At 58.5% G+C, this 18,213-nt stretch overlaps 1 long non-coding RNA gene across 2 annotated transcripts; it reads left to right on the plus strand.

Annotated features, from left to right (window-relative positions):
• The first annotated feature begins 1,086 nt into the window (after positions 1-1,086).
• On the plus strand, positions 1,087-16,775 carry LOC131494717 (uncharacterized). Of its 2 annotated transcripts, XR_009253570.1 has the most exons (4): positions 1,087-2,121; positions 2,312-2,674; positions 15,636-15,788; positions 15,902-16,775. It is a non-coding gene; the product is annotated as an uncharacterized LOC131494717 (long non-coding RNA). The 2 variants fall into 2 exon arrangements; XR_009253569.1 differs by having other exon boundaries at positions 15,636-16,775.
• The last annotated feature ends 1,438 nt before the right edge of the window (positions 16,776-18,213 follow it).

Raw genomic sequence — 18,213 nt, forward strand, 5'->3', positions numbered from 1 at the left:
ACGCAGACCAGGGAGCCCGGCCGGGTTCCAGCTCCCAGGGAGGGACTGCTCACCGGGCCGAGGCTCATCAGCAGAGCAACAGAACAAAACTGGGGCTTCAGAAAGCATCTTTGGGGCCTAGATACTGGATCCCACTTGGGATCCCACTTGGAAGATAACTCCTCCCAGTTATCTTCCAAAGCCAGGGCTATTAAGCGCCAAACAACACCCTGACTCCACGTGCACAACCCCAGCCCCCGCCCCCGGCTCAACCCCCCCAACCCCTTAAACTCAGCCCCCATCCCGCGGGCTACCCACCAACCCCCGGGCTCAGACCCCGCCCCCCGGGCTCAAACCCCACCCCCGGGCTCAGCTCCCCCCGCCTCCCAGGTTCAGACCTCGCCTGTAGGCTCAGACCGCCCCCCCCCCAACCCCGGCTCGGCTCCCCCCGCCCCCAGGCTCAGACCCCTCCCTCTGGGCCCAAACCCCACCCCCGGGCTCAGGTCCCCCCACCTCCCAGGTTCAGACCCCGCCCCTGGCTCGGTTCCCCCCGCCCCCAGGCTCAGACCCCGCCCCCTGGGCCCAAACCCCACCCCCGGCTCAGCTCCCCCCGCCCCCCCAGGCTCAGGCCCCACCCCCGGGCTCAGCTGCCCCCGCCCCCAGCCCTCTGCCCCCTCCCCCCCACTACGGCTCAGACCCGCCTAATGGGCTCCGCAGAGACCAGCCCTCCGCTCCTGCAGAGCCCAGGGCTACGCTGACAGAAGACACTAGGGACCTGCCGAATTTGGGGTGTCTCAGGAACATTCCCGCCCCATATTCAGCGTGGACGAGGGCACCGCACTTGGGGGTCGGTGGGCCGTGCTGTGAGGCAGTCGTGACATTATCAAGAGAGGCGTGGGGCGGGGGCACTCGGCGCGGCGGGCTCATTCTCCGCAGGTGCCACCCGCTCCACCCCTGCATCCGCCTTCACGTGGGGGCTGCCATATTGGCACTCTTGACGCTTCTCCTGGTCTCAGCCGATTGGCTCAGGGATGGACACGTGATCCAAGCTGGGCCAATCAGGGTCTTCTTGTGTGGATACTCCCGATACCAGACAGGTGGGGCAGGGCTTTGCCCACCCGCTTTCTGTGCTGGCAAGCGGGCCAGTGTGGCCAGCATCTGCCTGCCTCCCCCTGGGGGTCCCCCTGGGACTTCCGCTCCCCCCCTGAGTTTGGCCTGTTGGGGAGCGCAGCAGGAGATGGGGAGGAGGGGGGCCAGGAGTCAGGATACCTACCGTTCCTGCTGGCTCCCCATCTCTGGCTGTGTCCCCGCTGAGGTCACAGCCCCCAGAGGCTGCCTCCTGTCTTCTGGTCCCTTGTGGTTCCAGTACCCTCTCCCTGCCCGCACGTTAGTAACTGGTCTCTTTGTTAAGCCCTCCTGGAATTACCCTAATGGACTGTGTCATCTGATGTCTGCCAGGATCCTGGTCCCCCCTTGGAATTGTGCGCCAGAGCCCAGAAGGAGAAGTCGGAATTTGGGTGGGGGGCAGAACTGAGAACTTGACCATCGCGTGGCTCCGGGGGCCGGGGTCAAGCAGATGAAGGGGGAAGCCGTCTCCCTTCCCTGATTGCACGCCTCCCAGCCCCGTGCTCACAAGCTGTCCCAGCAGCCTCAGCATAAATTTGCTTTTCTGCTTAAACTATCGCAGGGTCATTCTGTTACGTGCAGCCAAAAGTCCCAACTGATACACCACCAGGCAACATAAAATCTTGTAACTGCTTCAGACTACTTTTAAAACAGAAACAGAAGAATTTTCATTTCCTTCCAGCCATTAACTTTCCCACAAACCCAACACCAAAATGTTGATTACAGGTGCTGTTAGAGGAAAGTCGTCTTTAGCAGAACCAGGTAGGGATGACTCGGGCCACTGGAGAAGGGCTGTCCTGTCGCAGAATGCAGGCGTGCCAAGCAATGAGGGACAGAGACTCTGACGGTGGGTGACAAACCGGGAACAGAGCCAACTACCGGCTTGTGTCTGGACGAGATGCTTCTCGGCTGAATCTCTGGGGCCCACCTGCCTCCACCTTCTGGCACCTTCCAACCACTGGAAAGTCTACGTGCATCCTGGGCCCTGCTGACCTCTCAACTGGCCCACCTTGTGTGGTAGGCGGAGAAGCTGAGCGCTGGCCCCAGAGGGAGGGCAGGACCTCCTGCGAGGCAGCTTGGATCCGAAGGGCCCATGTCACAATGTGTGACACCCAACTTGAACAGCGTACAGTTTCATACGAAGTGCGATGCATTTGGTTTTGGGTTTTCTCTTGGCCAAACTTTTTTTTTTTTTTTTTTTTTCCAGGTACACAAAAGACTATCGGGAACGTTGGCTAACTGGAGTTCCGATTCATGTGAAGATACAACGAACACAGATACTTGTGCACAATCCCGGGGGTCCTGGGCCGTCCCCCGAGAGCTGCGTTTTGATCAGTGTCTCCCTGTGAGGACCGACCGCGAGGGAACAGCTTTCCTCAGTCGCAGCTTGTGTTGGAGGGAGGGTGTCTCCAAAGATATTAGGCGTGTGTATTCATGAGCCACAATCGGTTCAAACACTAAATGGAAACTTCACAAATTCTGTCCCCGCTGATGTGTCCCGGACCAGCTTAGGAATCGGTACAAGCCCTGCCCTGAAGAGACAGGCAGTTGGAGCCAGCAGGGACAGAAGGTAAGGCAACGAGCCGGCAAGTGAGGCCAGGTGTTTAAACACACCTGCACGAGCCGTTCGCGAGTGCCGGGGACAACAGAGGACTATCCCCCCGGCTTCCCTCCTCCTCCGCTCGCTTTATTTCAGCGCAGGCGTGTGCGATCGTAGCAGACGCTGGATAGTATCTGAAGTAAAACGCACACCCACTTGTCCTCCAGCTGACGGAGGCGACCTGCCGCCTGCCCTCTATCCCCAGCGGTCTCTTGCCCACCCCCCGTGTAATTCTCAGCCACTTCCAACATCTCCTGTTTCCTGCGGGTTCGCTGACGTTAAAATGCCCGTCCGGGGTTCGTGTCAATTGGCCTATCGGCGCGGAAGGCCCTTCGCTCTGCTTATACCGATGGAGTGGGTTCTAGATCACTTTTCTAACAGCGACAGTGGTTATTTAGCTCCCGAATTAGCTCTTGGGGAGTTACCCGTTTTACTTCGTGGCCTAAGACTATCCGCGTAGCCTTCATCGGCAGCAGCATCATTCCCCGGGTGGGAATCCTCTGCCCACTGTCTCCAGGCCGTCTTCGTGCTCTGCCCACTGCTGGTGGGCGCCTGGGAAAACAGGGCCGGGCCAGGGCAGGCCTTCCCGACCACCCCGGTAGTGCCCACGCTGGCTGGGACACGGGAGTGTCTGACCTCGGGGTGTGGTCAGCAGGCTCCCTTTGGGCTCCACCCTGCTGCCTTTTCAATGTTTCGTCCCAGGGAAATGTGAACTTGATCTCCGGTGCCCACGGCGGGGACTCCCGTGGGAGACCCGGCCCCAGGCCACGCCTGCGTCTCCACCCCTGTTTTTTGGAAATCCGTCTGATGTTTTGAACGAGATGAGCTCGAGGCAGGCCCCAGCCCACGGGCACTGGGCATGATTCGCATAGGTAGGCTCCTGAGCTGCTGTCTGATCTAGACCCCACTCGGGAGGGCGGGCGCCCAGAGCCTGCCGTCTCCCGCTCCTGCTTGGGGACAGGGTGACCAGTAGGGTGGACCGCAGTGTGGACACAGCTGGGACTCCGACCGCCACCCCAGAGTCCAGTGGAACTGAGGCCCTGGGGCTGGGGATCCCCTCACGCAAGGCCGGTGAGAGGCTGGGTCAGACGCTTAGCGGGGTCCCACGGAGCTGGGCTCGGCCGGGCCTCGGGCGGGACGGCTACGCGTGCGTTTTGTTCTTTCTCAGGCTAACCCCTCTCGGAGCCGAAGTCCGGCCACCTGGGCTCGCGCTTCTGAGTCACTTCCTGGCGTCCTTGTCGCCCTGTAGCACTCTCAGCAGGCTCTTCTCATCTCTGCAGGCACGAACGATTTTCCCATTTGTGCTTTGCTGCGTTCGTCGGGCTGACATTTTTGTCGTTTTATTTCTAAGTGTGCAATTCGGTGGTTTTTAGTATACTCACAGATACGTGCCCTCACCGTGGTGAGTTTTAAAACCTCTCGTTCACCCAGGAGGAAACCCCGGCCCTTAGCACTCACGCTCGGTATTCCCCCCGCCCCCACCCCGAGTCACGGCTGATCCACTTTGTGTCTGTGCACTTTTGCCTGTTCTGGACCTTTCCTTCGTGTCTTCTCTCACCGAGCGTGTGTTTAAGGTCCATCCAGGCTGTAGCAGGTGTCAGCACGTCTTCCCTCGTCGTGGCCGAATAACGCCCTGTGGGGGATAAGCTTAGGAACCCCCCGGGCTTACACCAGTGAGTTAACAAGGCACAAAGAAATACGAAGTCAATGTAATGCGCACACCCGGGTTTGGGTAAACCAGGTTGGCACTGCAAGAATAGGGGGGTGCAAAGACACCCCGAGAGTAGGGAGGGGGTGCTGAGCCCCCAAAAATAGGGAGAGAGAGGCCAAGACCTGAGAGATAAATGGCACAAAGGTGCCCAATACACAGGAGTAACAAGATTAGATATTCAGGGTGAAAGCACCCCAAATTTAGTACTATAGCAGAAAGCTGCTTTCATAGGAGAATAGGGCCAGGTTCGGTAAATCGGTGAATTGGACTTTGGGCCGCTGCGCTCTAGGCAAAGCAGCCCTGAGCGGAGGTGGTTAACAAAAGAAAAGATGTCTTGTCAACCCTGCCCTAGGCCGGCAAAGACAAACAGGCACGGCGCCTCCTGTCCGCTGTTAACAACCATCTACCCATCTGCCCGGCGCCTGGATTTTGTTTTATGTTGACCCAAGCCCCAAACGCTGTATGTCTTCGAAATCCCCCTTTCCCCCTCACATCCACAAGTTAACGTTCCTGGTTTCTTTGTCTCTTTGTACACGCCCATCGCGTTTGCAAGCCTTCTGATCTGAATAAAGACGGGGCAAGGGCCCTTATTCCGGGCTCTTGTCTTTTTCCCGAACAGTAGCCATCTCTCGTCTGAATCCTGCGTCCGCTCTTTTGCTGGCCAAAAGAGAACTTTGGACTTAGAGTCTACGACACGCCCCTCTGTGTGGCTGTGCCACGTGTGGCTCTCACGGGCATCAGTTGATGGGCGTCGGGGTCGGTTCCACCTGTTGATCTGAGTGTCCTTGCACAACTGTTGGCGTGGCCTCGTGTTTTCACTTCTGTCGAGCGTCTACCCAGGAGTGGTCGCTGCGCCACGCGGTAGCTCTGATTCACCAAGGGGCTGACGGGTGTCACAGCGGCTGCTCCGGTCGCATTCCCACCTGCAGAGCGCCAGCCTCCCGGCGCTGCCGTCGTCACCAACACGCCCTTTCCTTTACAACCCTTGGTGTTATTGTGAGGTTGCTGGTGGTGCCGCCTCTTTTCCTTTCCGATTTTAGTAGTTTGGAGTCTCCTCTCTTTTCTCCTTGGTCAGGCTGGCTAACGGGTCGTCGCTTTATTGAACTTTCCAAGGAACCGGCTTTGGTTTCGTGGATTCTTCTGCATTTTTTTTTTTTTCATTCTCTCTTTCATTAACTTCCATTCTAATTTCTACGAGCTCTTTCCCTCTGCTTCCTTGACATTTATTGTGCTTTCTTTTTCCGGTGTCGTCAGATGGCAAGTCAGAAAGACTTGAGGTAGGTCTCTTCCTTTTTTACGATTTTATTTTATTTTATTTTTAAGTTTATTTTGAGAGAGAGCACAAGCAGGGGAGGGGCAGAGAGAGAGGGAGAGAGAATCCCAAGCAGGCTCAGACTGTCAGCGCAGAGCCCAGCTCCAGGCTTGAACTGATGAACTGTGAGATCACGACCTGAGCCGAGATCAAGAGTCAGACGCTTAACGGACTGAGCCACCCAGGCGTCCCAAGATAGTTCTTTTTTAACGCAGTCACTTAGCGCATGAGTGTCCTTCTAGCAACGCTTAGCCACACTGTGCACATGCGGACCTGTTGGGTCTCGTTTTTGTTTTATCTCGAAGTATTCGGAGGCTTACTTTCTGATTTATCCTTGGACTCCTTAGTTATTTACTATTTAGGGCGTGTCGTCTAACACGTCGCTGCGAGCTTCCCGGTTTGGTTACCATTTCGTGTCGGTCACAGAACACAGCGCTATTTCCGTCCTTTCTCGCGATGGAGGTTTATTTGCGGCCAGCACGTGGTCTGTGCCAGAGAACGTTCCGTGTGTGCTCCCGAAAGGTGTCTCCTGTGGTTGGTGGGGCGCCCCGTGGAAGGCTGGCAGGTTTTCTGTGCGTTTGGGTCTATTTCCCGGTGATCGTGTCCTGGCCACATCTGTTGTGGGCCGCGGGGGGTGTTGAAGGCTCCCGCCGTGGTTGTCGAAAGGTCTCTTGCACTCCCATTCCTGCCCCTTTTGCTCCACGGATCCTGGAGATGTGCTGGTGGCTGCTCTGTAATTGGCTCTTCCTCGCGGATGGTCGCACAGCGTCCTGCTGACCCCCAGCAGTATATTTGGCCCAAGTCTATTGTGTTTGCCACCGGGGCGGCCACTCCAGCCTTCCCGCGTCTGCCTCTGAGTGATGCACCCGTTTCCGTCATTTTACTCTCGACGCGTTTGCATCTCGGCTCTGCAGCGTGTCTCGAAAGTGGCCGTGTTCCCAGGTCGGCATCTCACCCCCGTTCACCGAGGGGGTCACAGGAGCTTGGAGGCACCCCTGCCCTGCCACCTGGGTGTCTTGCCTGACTCCGAGTCCCGCACCTTGACAGCTCCTACGTCACCAGCCGGTCTGCCGACGGCTGGGGTGAGTTTGAAGCCCCGGGTCCCTCGTGCACGTTTTCTCATCTGGTTTTCACGCTGCTCGGTGCACTAGGCCTGCTGCCTGCCTTTCCAGAAGCACAAGCTGAGGTTCGTGGACGCAGGATGCTCTGCTTGGGGTTCTACAGCCAGTGGGGAGCGGGGGGCCCGGCTCCAGGCCCCCGCCGCCTGGGCGCCGCCCCTCTGGGCCAGGCCCGCATCGCAGCGACAAGAAGGCTCAGCACCGGGAGTTTTACTCCCAGGTGCACACACTGTGGCGGAGCGCACCCTCCCGGACCCCTGTCCCCGCACAGACGCTCAGCCCGGCCGGGGCCCGGCCGCCCCCGTCTCTGGCATCTCTCCGTCTCGCGGCGGTAGGAGGTGGGGGAGGTCGGGCGCCGGCTCCTCTGGGCTTCTGGGTCCCTGTGCCTCTTCTTTCCGTGGCCCAGTGGCCAGAGTCATTGACACGGCAGCGCCGTCCACAGGGTGCAGGGGGTGGGGCTCGGTGGGTGCCCAGGGAAGGGGAGCCGGACACCGGGGTGCTGGCCACGTCCCCTGTGCCTGGGCTGCCAGGAGCGAGCACTGGATGCAGCAGTTTTGAAGGGACTTTCTTCTGATTTGACGAAGAAACACAGTGGTTTCTTTTCTGTTTCCCGCGCGGTGACAGGCCGCTCATGCAGCGCGCACTCGGCCGGAGGGAGGGGCGGCTGCTCGGCCTGGCGGTGGCTTCACAGCCTGGCTGGGCAGGTGGCGCACCACGGTCTTAGAACCCCCCCCTCCCCCGTGGACTCTGCTCCAGCTTAGCACCTCTCCCCTCTCGACACTGCTGTCCACGCGGGAGCCAGGGTTCTCTAGCCTCCGGCTTCCTCCGATGACCCTGCTGTGTGGCCACCACCTCCAGGGGGCGTGGGGCCCTGAGTGGGGCCGGGCAGCCAGCCGGGAAGAGGCGGGAAGGGGCTGAGCTCCCAGCTGACTGGTTGCCCTGGCGAACTGGGCGGGGAACGTGGTGGGTGGGGGGGATGCCTGTGGCACCTGGGACACTGGCTCAGGGCTGGCGGCCAGACACGACCTGCCCCACGGGGAGCCGCTTCGGCCAGTTGTCATGCCCGGGTGGCCTGCACCCCAGGGAGGGCGGGGCCCCGTGCCCAGAGCCCCGGGCCTGTGGGCTGCTGGTCCCACAGAGATGCCCTCGGGGGGGATTTGCATGCCACGCTGAGGGCGCGGCAGTCCCCTGCCTGTGTCCTGTGGGTCCTGCATGTGTCACACCTGTGTCGCACATGAACCCACAGCCTGGGAGAGGAGGGACCTAGCGATCTTCTCATCTGTCCACCTCTGTTTTAGCCAAGAAAACCAGGACTCGGGGCATGGTCTCATGAGGAGGTGCCACGCGGGAGGGGAGCCGAAGTCCGGTCACCGGGCACGCTGGTGGTTCTGGGTGTCAGGGGACAGCAGGTGCTGCTCAGGTCCACAAGCACAGTCAGCGCCTCCACAGGTGGACATCTCCGCTGGCTCTGGTTGCGATCAGCCTCTCTCTGTCCCTCAGCTCTGCCCAGAGCCGTGTGGCCTCGACCCGGCTCCCTGCCAATGCAGGTTGCGGGGTGGGGGGGGGTGTGTCTCAGGCTTCCAGAACAGCAGCCCCCCCTCCCCCCCCACACACGCTGCCCTGTCCTCCTCCGGTTAGCCCTGAGCTTTTCGGACATCCCGCGGGTGCCAGGGAGTTCTCTGGCCCTGGAGTCCCCTCTCACCTGCTGGGAAACGCCAGGACCTCGGTCCCTGGGGAGCCGCTCTCCAACGATGCACCCGAGGTCCAAAGACTCACAGAGACTTCCTTTCCAGTCACAAAATATCTCACACACACGACTGAGGGCGGTAGTGACCCTCACCTGTGTGCCCACACCCAAATCAGCCAGACTGGCAGCAGAGGGTCTCCAAGATGTGTCCTGGCCTTCTCGGGGTCGTGGGGTGATGGGGCAGAGCGACCACAGGAGCGTCCCCTCCCTGCATGTACGGCCTGCAGGGCCAGGCGTCAGGTGGGATGCGGGGCTCCCCGTAGCTCGGCACGGTCACCCTCACGGACCACGGGGAATCGGGGCTGCGTGCTGCCCGCCTCCCGACCTGATGCTTCAGAGAACTGGGAGCTGCCGCCGTCCGCGAGCGTGGCCTTCCCTCTCGAGTCCGCTGGTGTGTTGCTGCCCGCTTGGCCGTTGCGGGAGAACGCTGGCATTGGCTCCCAGAAGTTCACTCTGGGCTGGTGGCACTTACCCCCCCCCCCCACCCCGGGGGGCTGGCTTCAGGGAAGTCGGACCTGCCTGGTCGTGATTAATGGACACAGATCTGCCCCGGAGAAGCTAACGTAGCAAGAGCCGTAGGCCTCTGCTTCTGCGCTCCTGCCTCGGCCGCGGGCGCACGCGTGTGTTTCTGTTGGCCGCGGCCCAGATACCATCGAGAGGTGGAAAACGATCTGGAAATCTGAACAGTGTTGAACAAGGAAAGAAAATGCTCTATCGACCCAAACAAACAGAGATACGGTCTCTCCGCCCCCGGCCCCCCGACGTGATGCTCCGCTGGGCCTGGGAGGAAAACAATGAGACGCTGAAGGAGAAACACGTGAAAACACGCAGCCTGTGAAGACAGAACAGAGTGCATCCGTCCCTCGGCCGCAGCCCCGGACAGACCCTGGGACCCCGGGGCAGGCCCCCCCCCGGGAAGAGGGACCTGGCGAGCGGGGCAGGGCTCTCCCGGGGCTCCGGGCCCGGCCCAGGCGGCCTCTCTGTCTGCTCTGTGGACAGCACGGGCGTCCGGGTGTGACGTGAACACCTCTCCACGTGTCACCCGCTTCCCTGTCACGGATATGTGAGTGATCTTCCCGCAAGGATGCACTGCGCCGGGCACAGATGGGCCTGGGACACGGCGGTGGGGGGGCCCGGGGGCTGTCACACGGAGGTGAGAGGGTCGGGGAGCCCGAGGGGCGGCGCCGGGGTCTCCGGGCGGAGCCTGGTCGTGGAGCATGAGGACCAGGTTGTAACTCCACCTGAGGCAGCAGAACTGCTGCCCTTGGAGGCCGTGTTCCGGCAGGTTCCACATCCGGTTGCATGGGGGTCATGGGAAAAGCACCGGGGCCGACACTCTTGGCCCTTCTGGAAGGAGGGAGCACAGAGCCAGGTTCCACACGTGCTCTCTTCATGGTGAGGGCGCCGGGGACCCACCGTGGGCAGCGGGGGGACGTGCGCACACAGGCAGTCACCCCCCCCTCAGAGCCTCGGGCGTGGGCCAGGGGACCCTGACGTTTCCCCCGTGCCAGGGCCGTGAGGCGTGCGCTCTGGGCGGGCTGGGGGGAGGAGGGCTTCCGAGGACGTCCCCCCCGCTGCCTTGCAGGGACCGCCCCCTCCTTGCGCTGTCCTGACAAATGGTCGTGTGGCGAAGGTGCCGCGTGAGGTGCTGACGAGGAACGGCTTTTGGAAAGATTGGGGTTTGCGGGTCCAGGGCAAGGCCCGAAAGAGCTCTGCTGTTCCTCCGAGCCCTGCGGCTGCGCCAGGGGCCCACGGCCCCCCCGGGGTGACCGAGGCCCAGGGGACAGCGGACGAAGCGATGGGAACTCACGGCCGTTCACCCAGCTCCTGGCTCAGCGTCAGGCGTGTGGCCCCCCCCCGGGGCCGAAAACCGCACGGCCCGGGGAGGGTGAGGAGCTGGAGGGCCGCCCTCCTCTCTGCAGCCTGCCCCCCACCACCCCCGGCTCTGCCTCGAGGGCTCCGCTCGTTCTCAGGTCCTGGGCAAGACCGCAGCTCAGTTGTGTCCCTTCTATCTTACAGAAAACTTAACCTTTTTACCCAATTTTGGAGGACAGGATTCTAAAGGGGCCCCGACATTTCCCCGCGTGGGGCACCTGCCTGGGACACTTTTCCCCGTGCAATGGGGCGTGGGCACATCTGTGGATGCTTCACACGGCCAAGAGGACTTCGTGAGTATAATTCAGGCTGCGGGCCAGTGCACTTGGACGTCAACCAAAGGGAGGTCGTTTGGGTGGGCCCAGCCCAGTCGCTGGATGGAGCCTTTTACGTCTGAGCAGGGAGGTCGGATCAGAGAGCGCGTATGGTCCCTCTGGCCTGCAGACGGTCGCGTGATGCCGCCGGCCCGAGGGCCACCAAGCAGGGGGGTGCGGGCAGCCTCCACAGGTCAACAGAACGAGACGGTTCTTCCCCAGAGCTGCCCGCAGGGGACACAGCCTGGTCACGCGTCGGTTCCGGCTTCGTGAGACCCCGACCAGAGAACCCGGTCACACCGTGCTGACTCCTGCCCCACAGAACCGTGGGCCAGTGAAGCAAGCATTGGCCGAGCTACTAAATTGTGATTCTTTAATACGCAGCAACAGCTAATCATACAAAAAGCAGCACAAACGCATGGTTGCAAAGTTAGCAAAACCAGACGGCAAAAAGAAGGGAATGAAAACCACTGATGGTGAGTCTGCCCAGACGGGCCTCTGGCTAACGTGGCTGAGCAGCCTTTCATGTATTTTCTCTCTCTCTCTCTTGCACATTTACCAGCTGTATCGGGCTGTGGTTGACCTACACCACGTTTTAATGTTTTTAAATCATGGTACAGTTCGTCAGATGGACGTGTGCTTGCTCCCACGAAGCCTGCCCCTCAATCAGGATATTGAACCTGTCCTACTCCCCGGAGTCCCTCATGCTCCTCTGAGGCCCCTTCCGCCCACGCCCGCCCATCCCCGCCACCCCCAGGTGCGTGATGACACCGTTCTGTCACTGTGCGATGTAGCAGTCCCCCGCCTTAACTGTGGTCTCAGTGACCGGCGCTCAGCCGTGGTCCCGGAGCAGATGATCCTGCATCACAAGCCCTCGTCACTGGCCCACCTCACCGTGTGGGCGTTCCGTCACCTCCCAGCCTCCCAGGAGGAGGGGCGAGTGCAGGGCAAGAAGACATTTCGAGAAGAGAGAGACCACGTTCGCGTACCTTTAATTATAGTGCATGGTTATAATTGCCCTATTAATTTCGTGCTGTGCCTGAGTTTAAAGTACACTTCACCGCAGGTGCGTATGTGGAAGAGAACAGTCTCTGGAGGGTTTGGTGCTGACCCTGGCTTCGGGCATCTGCTGGGGGACTTGGAAGCATCCCCTGCAGATAAGGGTGGGGGGCGCTTCTGTGCTGTCACGTCCAAGAACCGTGTGTCGGTGGAATCATGCAGTCTGTGCTCCTTGGTTTGGTGTTTTGATCTCCGTGTTTCCTCACGCTGCCTTCAAATTCAGTAAGTTCAAGTTCATCTGCAAGATCGGACCTTCCGTTGATCCCATCCAGCCACTTTCCATATGAGACTCACAGTTCTTGTCTCTGGGCCTCTGATCTGGGTCCTTCTGGCCTCTCTCCACCCTGTTTAAGGTGCGCGTCTCCCCTCCCTCCCGGAACGCACGGGGTCAAGTTGTGACGAGGGCCGCAATGTCCTGTCTCCCAACACATTCACCTGCGTCACGTCACCCTGTTTCAATCAACTTGTCCTAATGGGTCACACTTCCCTCCTTCGTGGCACGCCTGGTGGCATTTCACTGGATCCGGACGTTGTGTGCTTTACCTCGTCGGGGGCCACGTGACTACTGCTCTCCTCAGACGCGTGTCCTGCTCAGCGCTCCCCTGTCCTGGGTCTGTCTTATCAAGCTCCCCACACTCCAGCCCCTTGTCCCCGGGCGGTGAGCGGGCGGCGGGGGGCGGGGGGCTCAGCTGGGCTTTGTTCCCATCCTGCGGCATAATGTCCTTCATTTCCTCATGGCCGGCGTCTCCAAGAGAGCCCTTTCCTGTTTTGTCCGGTGTTTTCTTGGTTCAGACCAGAGGGTAACTCTAGTTCTTGTTATTCCTTCTCAGCCAGATGTAGAAACAGCGGCGTAGATTTTGAAAAAGAAACAATCAAGCCAGAGCCGGTGTTTTGAATCCTGGTCACCATGCCTGGAAACGGTCAGTCAGTGGGGTTCGGGCTGTCTCCCTGCAGAAGGCCCGGGGAGGTTGGCTGCAGGAGATCGAGCCCCACCCCGCGCCCTCGGGGTCACTGCTGGGCTCAGGTCCCCGTCGGATGTGCCCATGGGCCCATCTCGTCTGTGGGAACCCCCAAAGTGAGCTCTGGGGAGCCGGGTCCTGAGACGCTGACCAGGGTCAGAGTGGGGCAGGGGGACCCTGGGTGAGGACGGGCTGCCCGTGGAGGAAAACTCACACGCGAGCAGGAGATCCTTGTCGGGACCTGGTTCCCGGGGCCGAGGTGGGGAGGCAGCCGCGTCCACAGGGCCGGCCTCCCGGAGCCGACACGCTCACACCGTGAGTGTTGAAGGAAACCACAACCTGTCGTCACGGTGTTCCCCAAACTTTTTTAACTTAAATTTAGTGAGTTGAACCTATTGGTCTCCTAACTAGAGCGAATCCATCTGTCCGTCCACACCCAAGTTCCTGTTCGGGGCCCTGAGAGCCGGCCGCACCCACACCCCGTCCTCCGGTCCAGGACCCGGGAAGGGACAGGGCGCTCGGAAATTCTCTGCCACGGAAGCTCCGCGTACACATCGCTGTCCCAGGGATGTCAGTCCTGTCCAGCGTCAACCTGAGCGGTGGTCCCCTAACCGCAGCAGTGACACCAAACGGGAGGAAATTGCTTTCTGCGAGAGAGCCCAAATATCGCAGTTTCTGGATCAATAGAAGAGACGTGTTGAATAGAGTGACAGGAACGTTCGATTTGCTCCGTCTAGAAATCACATGAGATGGGAGCCATTTACTAATAAGACTCACATGTGTGGAACGAACACATAAAACACTACCCTGAAATTATAATCTTACCAGGTCTCTAAAACATGGCGTAAACACTTAGTAACAGCAATAAAACCAAAGGAGGAAAAAAGTTGAATTTATTTTAGAAGACAAAAATCTGGCTGTGTGTCTGGGTTATTTTAGTGAATTTATTGGCAATAATAAAGATAGTGTAATTACAGTACTTATAAATAGGATAAAATGTAGGAATCTCATGCAAGAGTTATTTAAATACTCCGCAGTTGTAGAACATTATCTAAAAATTATCTGAGAGGTTTGAGACATTGATTAATCACTTCATGGCAGTAAAACTAAGAGAAAAACCAGAATTAACTTTAGCAGAGAGGAAAGTGTCTTGCTGTGATTCTGGGTCTTCAGAAGCCTCCTTGGAGGATGGGGACAACTTGGAGGCAAGTCACTTCTGCTTTGAGGCTGCGTGGACAGTGCTTGGTGTAGACACATCTCTGGGCACGTCAATGGGCATATGCATGTCGGGGAGTCCTGAGGTAGGGCCCCAGGCCCCTAGGCAGTTTCTTCCTCCCGTTCTGGAATCTGGGGAAGGACCGACCCTCTGCTGTGAGGCCAGGGTGAGGGAAGGAGGGAGCCCAGGTCGGCGACACCTTGTTCCATGGGCAGGCTGGATCGAAAGAGTTCTGTCTCCCGCTTCTGACTGTGATTTTCTGCTGTGGCGAAGCGTTCCCAGGGCGGTGACTTCCCCGCGTGATCTTTAAGGGCATGGACTGTTCTGGCGCTTCCATTAATCCCGCACACATTTGGGTGTTTTCTTTATGTTTAACTCGCCGCATCAATGTGTCCTTGGAACCCCTTAGGGTCACCGTCCAGAGGGCCCCCTGAGACCCGCTCTCTCTCCGTGTTCCCGAGCTTCTTTCTGCTGACGAACTAGGTCACCAGGCCCCCCTGCGTGCCAAAGCTCGGTCAGGAGCTCGGTCGGGGGCTCCCCGTTGTGGAAAATGCCCGTTTTCAAAAAACTCTTTATTGCAGGGGCGTCTGGGTGGCTCGGTCAGTTAAGCGGCCGACTTCGGCTCAGGTCGTGATCTCACGGTTCATGAGTTCTAGCCCCGCATCGGGCTGTGTGCTGACAGCTCGAGCCTGGAGACTGCTTCGGATTCTGTGTCTCCCTCTCTCTCTGCCCATTCTCTGCTCATGCTCTGTCTCTCTCTCTCTCTCTCAAAAATAAATAAACATTAAAAATGTAAAATAAAATAAAATCTCTATTGTGAAGTTCACCCTTTTGAAGTGAGCAATCTGATGGTTTTTAGTCATTTGACTGTGTGGCACAACTGTGGCCATAAACAAGTTGGAGGTTCTGTTCGTCACCCACTAAGATCCCTTCAGGGCTGAAGTTTGGGTGAGTTGACAGCCTGTCCTTCACTTTCTTTCTGATTCCGGAGCCCCTGTCTCCTGCCCCAGGAGACCCTGGCACCCTCTCTGGGGCCACCACAGGCAGCCCCGTGGTGAAGTGTCGGGAGCGTCCCCAGGAGGGTGTCCTGCACCATGAAGCTCCCGCTGGGACGGGGGCCACTGGCGGGCTGACCCCGAGAGCCCGGAGCGGGGAGGGCGGAGTTTGCTGGAACCTAGTTTGAGAAACACTGACGGGGAGACTCGAGTCCAGTGTCCCCAGCTGAACGCCCTCCCGCATCCTGCCTCCCTCGCTCCACCACCCCCACGTGCCACATCCCGCCCGTGTGGCCCTGCCCTCCGCCTCCAGGGGGCGCGTGGTCAGCACTGGCTTTGTGCCACATACTCTCAGAGCCCGGACACGAGGCGCAGAGCAAAACGTAACAGGACCCCCCTGTCCTCCCGTAGACGTGACACAGTCCAGTTGTTGGGACTTTGCTTTGGCTCCTGAACAGCTGCCCCTTCTTGGGAAAGGAGGTGGCGGTTTTCAGGGCCGCGGTGTGTGAGACGGCCGCTGCTGAGACTTGGCCCGTTCATGCTGGTTAGCGACCTGCACCGACCCCTGGCCTCTCCTGTGTCACCCGTCACTCAGCCCCCCTGGACACATCTTCATTCTTCACAGGTGTCTCCAGTGGAGGAAATACAGCTGCTGGCAATGTCCCGCCAGCGTCGTGGGGGCTCCGGGTCCACGGACGTCCGTCTCTGTCTCCCCTGCACCGTGACCAGATCTCAGAGCAGCCTGGCTCAAGTTCAGTCGAGGAGAGTGTCTTTGCCAGTGGGTGTGGGGCGTGAGTGTATGTGTCATGGGAGCAGAGACTCCCCTGGGTTCCTGGCCCCCCAAGAGGAGGGACAGGGCATTTCAAACAGTGTTTATTTTATTTAAAGCAGGAAAGAAACATGACGTTTTATGCAACTCCAGGATCTTGGAACTGCCATATTTATGACACAAGGAACCAGCAAACAAGGCTGCCTGGGGCTCATTTGGCCGCATATTTGGTAGCACAAGAGCTGTTTGGGCACAGAATCCAGGACACCGGGCACCAGCGGGGACATCAAGTCTGTACCCCGGGCCGCTGTGTTGAGGAGGCAAACACTCCCCCCTTTGCCTGAAGGTTGGGCCACCGTCAGACTGGCTGCTGCTGGCTGTCCCCACCCTGGGCGGCTGCTGTCTCAGGCTCGGCCTGGCTCCAGCCGTCCGACAGCCTCTCCCAGCTCGCTGGGGACCCCTGTGCACCTTCCCCCCGACAGCACCGCGCCCTTTCTGTGCTGTGTCACACCCTCACCCACCAGCGACGCGTCTGGACAGAAGACACACGAAACCAGCGTCGTGGCAGTTGACGTCCTGTTCCACGCGCACCTGTCTTTCTTCTTCCGTATTCTGGGCTCCTTGCCTTTAAGTAGGACCCGGCTGACAACATCCGCACTTACTTACTGACAGACAGGCCTCCTCCGGCCGGAACGTGCCGGCCTCAGGGGATGCATGTCGACGTGCCTCCCGGAGCCGCCCATGGGGTCTGGCGCACAATAGGCACACGACACAGACTTGCTGGGTGGCTGGATGGCTCCGTGATCTCTCAAGATGGTGGGAAGCGCTGTGACCACTTACTGCTGCTGTGTTCCAGCATCTCGACTGTGGCAGATGACCCTCGAGCAACGCAATTTGAACTGCTTGTGTCCACTTACCCGTGGCTTTTTTACAGTACACACTAAATGCATTTTCTCTCCCCTGTGACTTCCTTAAAAACGTTTTCTTTTCTCTGGCTGACTGTGTTGTGAGAATACAGTATACAAGGCATACAGTGTACAAAATACGGATCAATCAGCTGCTTATGGCATCAGTAAGGCTTCTGGTCAATGGTAGGCTACTTGTAGTTAAAGTTTGGGGAATTAAAAGTTCTCTGTGGTCAACCGTGAGGGGTAGGCACCCCTCACCCCTGTGTTGTTCAAGGTCAACTGTGCTTTGTCACCGTCATGAGGGAAGACTCTCTGTGCTTCTCTGAAACTCTTATTTAAGTATTGCCCTGCTCTGCTGTCGGCTGGTCCTGTCACGTACGCGCCTCTGTGACCCGGGTCATGGGGGGCGGCGAGGAAAGAATGAGGTGCCTCTTCTCAGAAGGTGTTGGCAACAGAAGGGATGAAATCCGTGTCCCCTAAAGTTGCAACACAGCAGCAGGAGAAGTGTGGGAAGGGGCTGGGACTCTTGAGGGCAACCCCAGAGAGGGGCAGGAGGCAAGGGCAGTGACTGCCCTTGCTGGGAGGCCGCTGTCTGAGGCTCTGACCACCCCCCTGCACAACCATGCCAGCCACTGACAGGACGGACGAGGCCCAGCGGCCTTTCTAACGCTTTCCTGGTCCTCTTTCATTTGATGTTTAGTGAAACTTTGTTCATTCTTACTTAAAAGTTACCAAGATTTTTTTTTCTCTTTTCTCACCATCTTTGATGACTTCTCTCCAGATGAAACTCATTTCCAAAAGTGCATTTTTTTTCATCCCCCCCCCATTTGTTTTATATCCAAGAAATATTCACTCTTTGGCTAGTGTATAGAGATTATTAAGGCAATACCATGGCTTCCAGAAGCACATATATTAGCAGGGGGACAACCTCTCTGCATTAACACATGGTAAATCCCATGTAGATTGCCTTCTCCTTCCTGCCCACTGTAACCCCCTGAGGCCCATGTAACCCTTGGGTGCAGATACATTTGGTGAAGGAGTGAATAAGAGCTAGTTAGGGGCACATACCATATGCCAAGTGCTACTCCTTGTGGTGTTTGTACTTCATTGTATTAGATTCTCGCAGCCACCCCAAGGCAGTAACACCATGCAACAGGGACTGCCATGGGAGCACTGACAGGTGACCACGTGGAAGGACACTTCCAGAAGAGGAGCAGAGAGAAGACATTTGAGCAAGAACTTGAAGGGTGTGAAAGCAGGATCTGGGGAAGGGATGAAAGTCAACCAGAGTCACCAGCAGGGTTAGATGCCCCATCAAGTGACTGACACGTTCACCATGATATCATTTCCTCCCCTCTGTCCCAGGAGGGCTTCCAGATCATTGATGGGCTGGACCACCCAGAGAAAGGACCTGAGCTCCTGAGAGTATAGGGTAGGACTGAAGCATATATGACTAATTACACTCAAGTTAAGAATGAGACCTGGGGGCGCCTGGGTGGCTCAGTCAGTTAAGCATCCAACTTCGG

Source organism: Neofelis nebulosa, chromosome 2 (genome assembly GCF_028018385.1).
Source record: "Neofelis nebulosa isolate mNeoNeb1 chromosome 2, mNeoNeb1.pri, whole genome shotgun sequence".
Taxonomy (NCBI): Eukaryota; Metazoa; Chordata; class Mammalia; order Carnivora; family Felidae; genus Neofelis; species Neofelis nebulosa.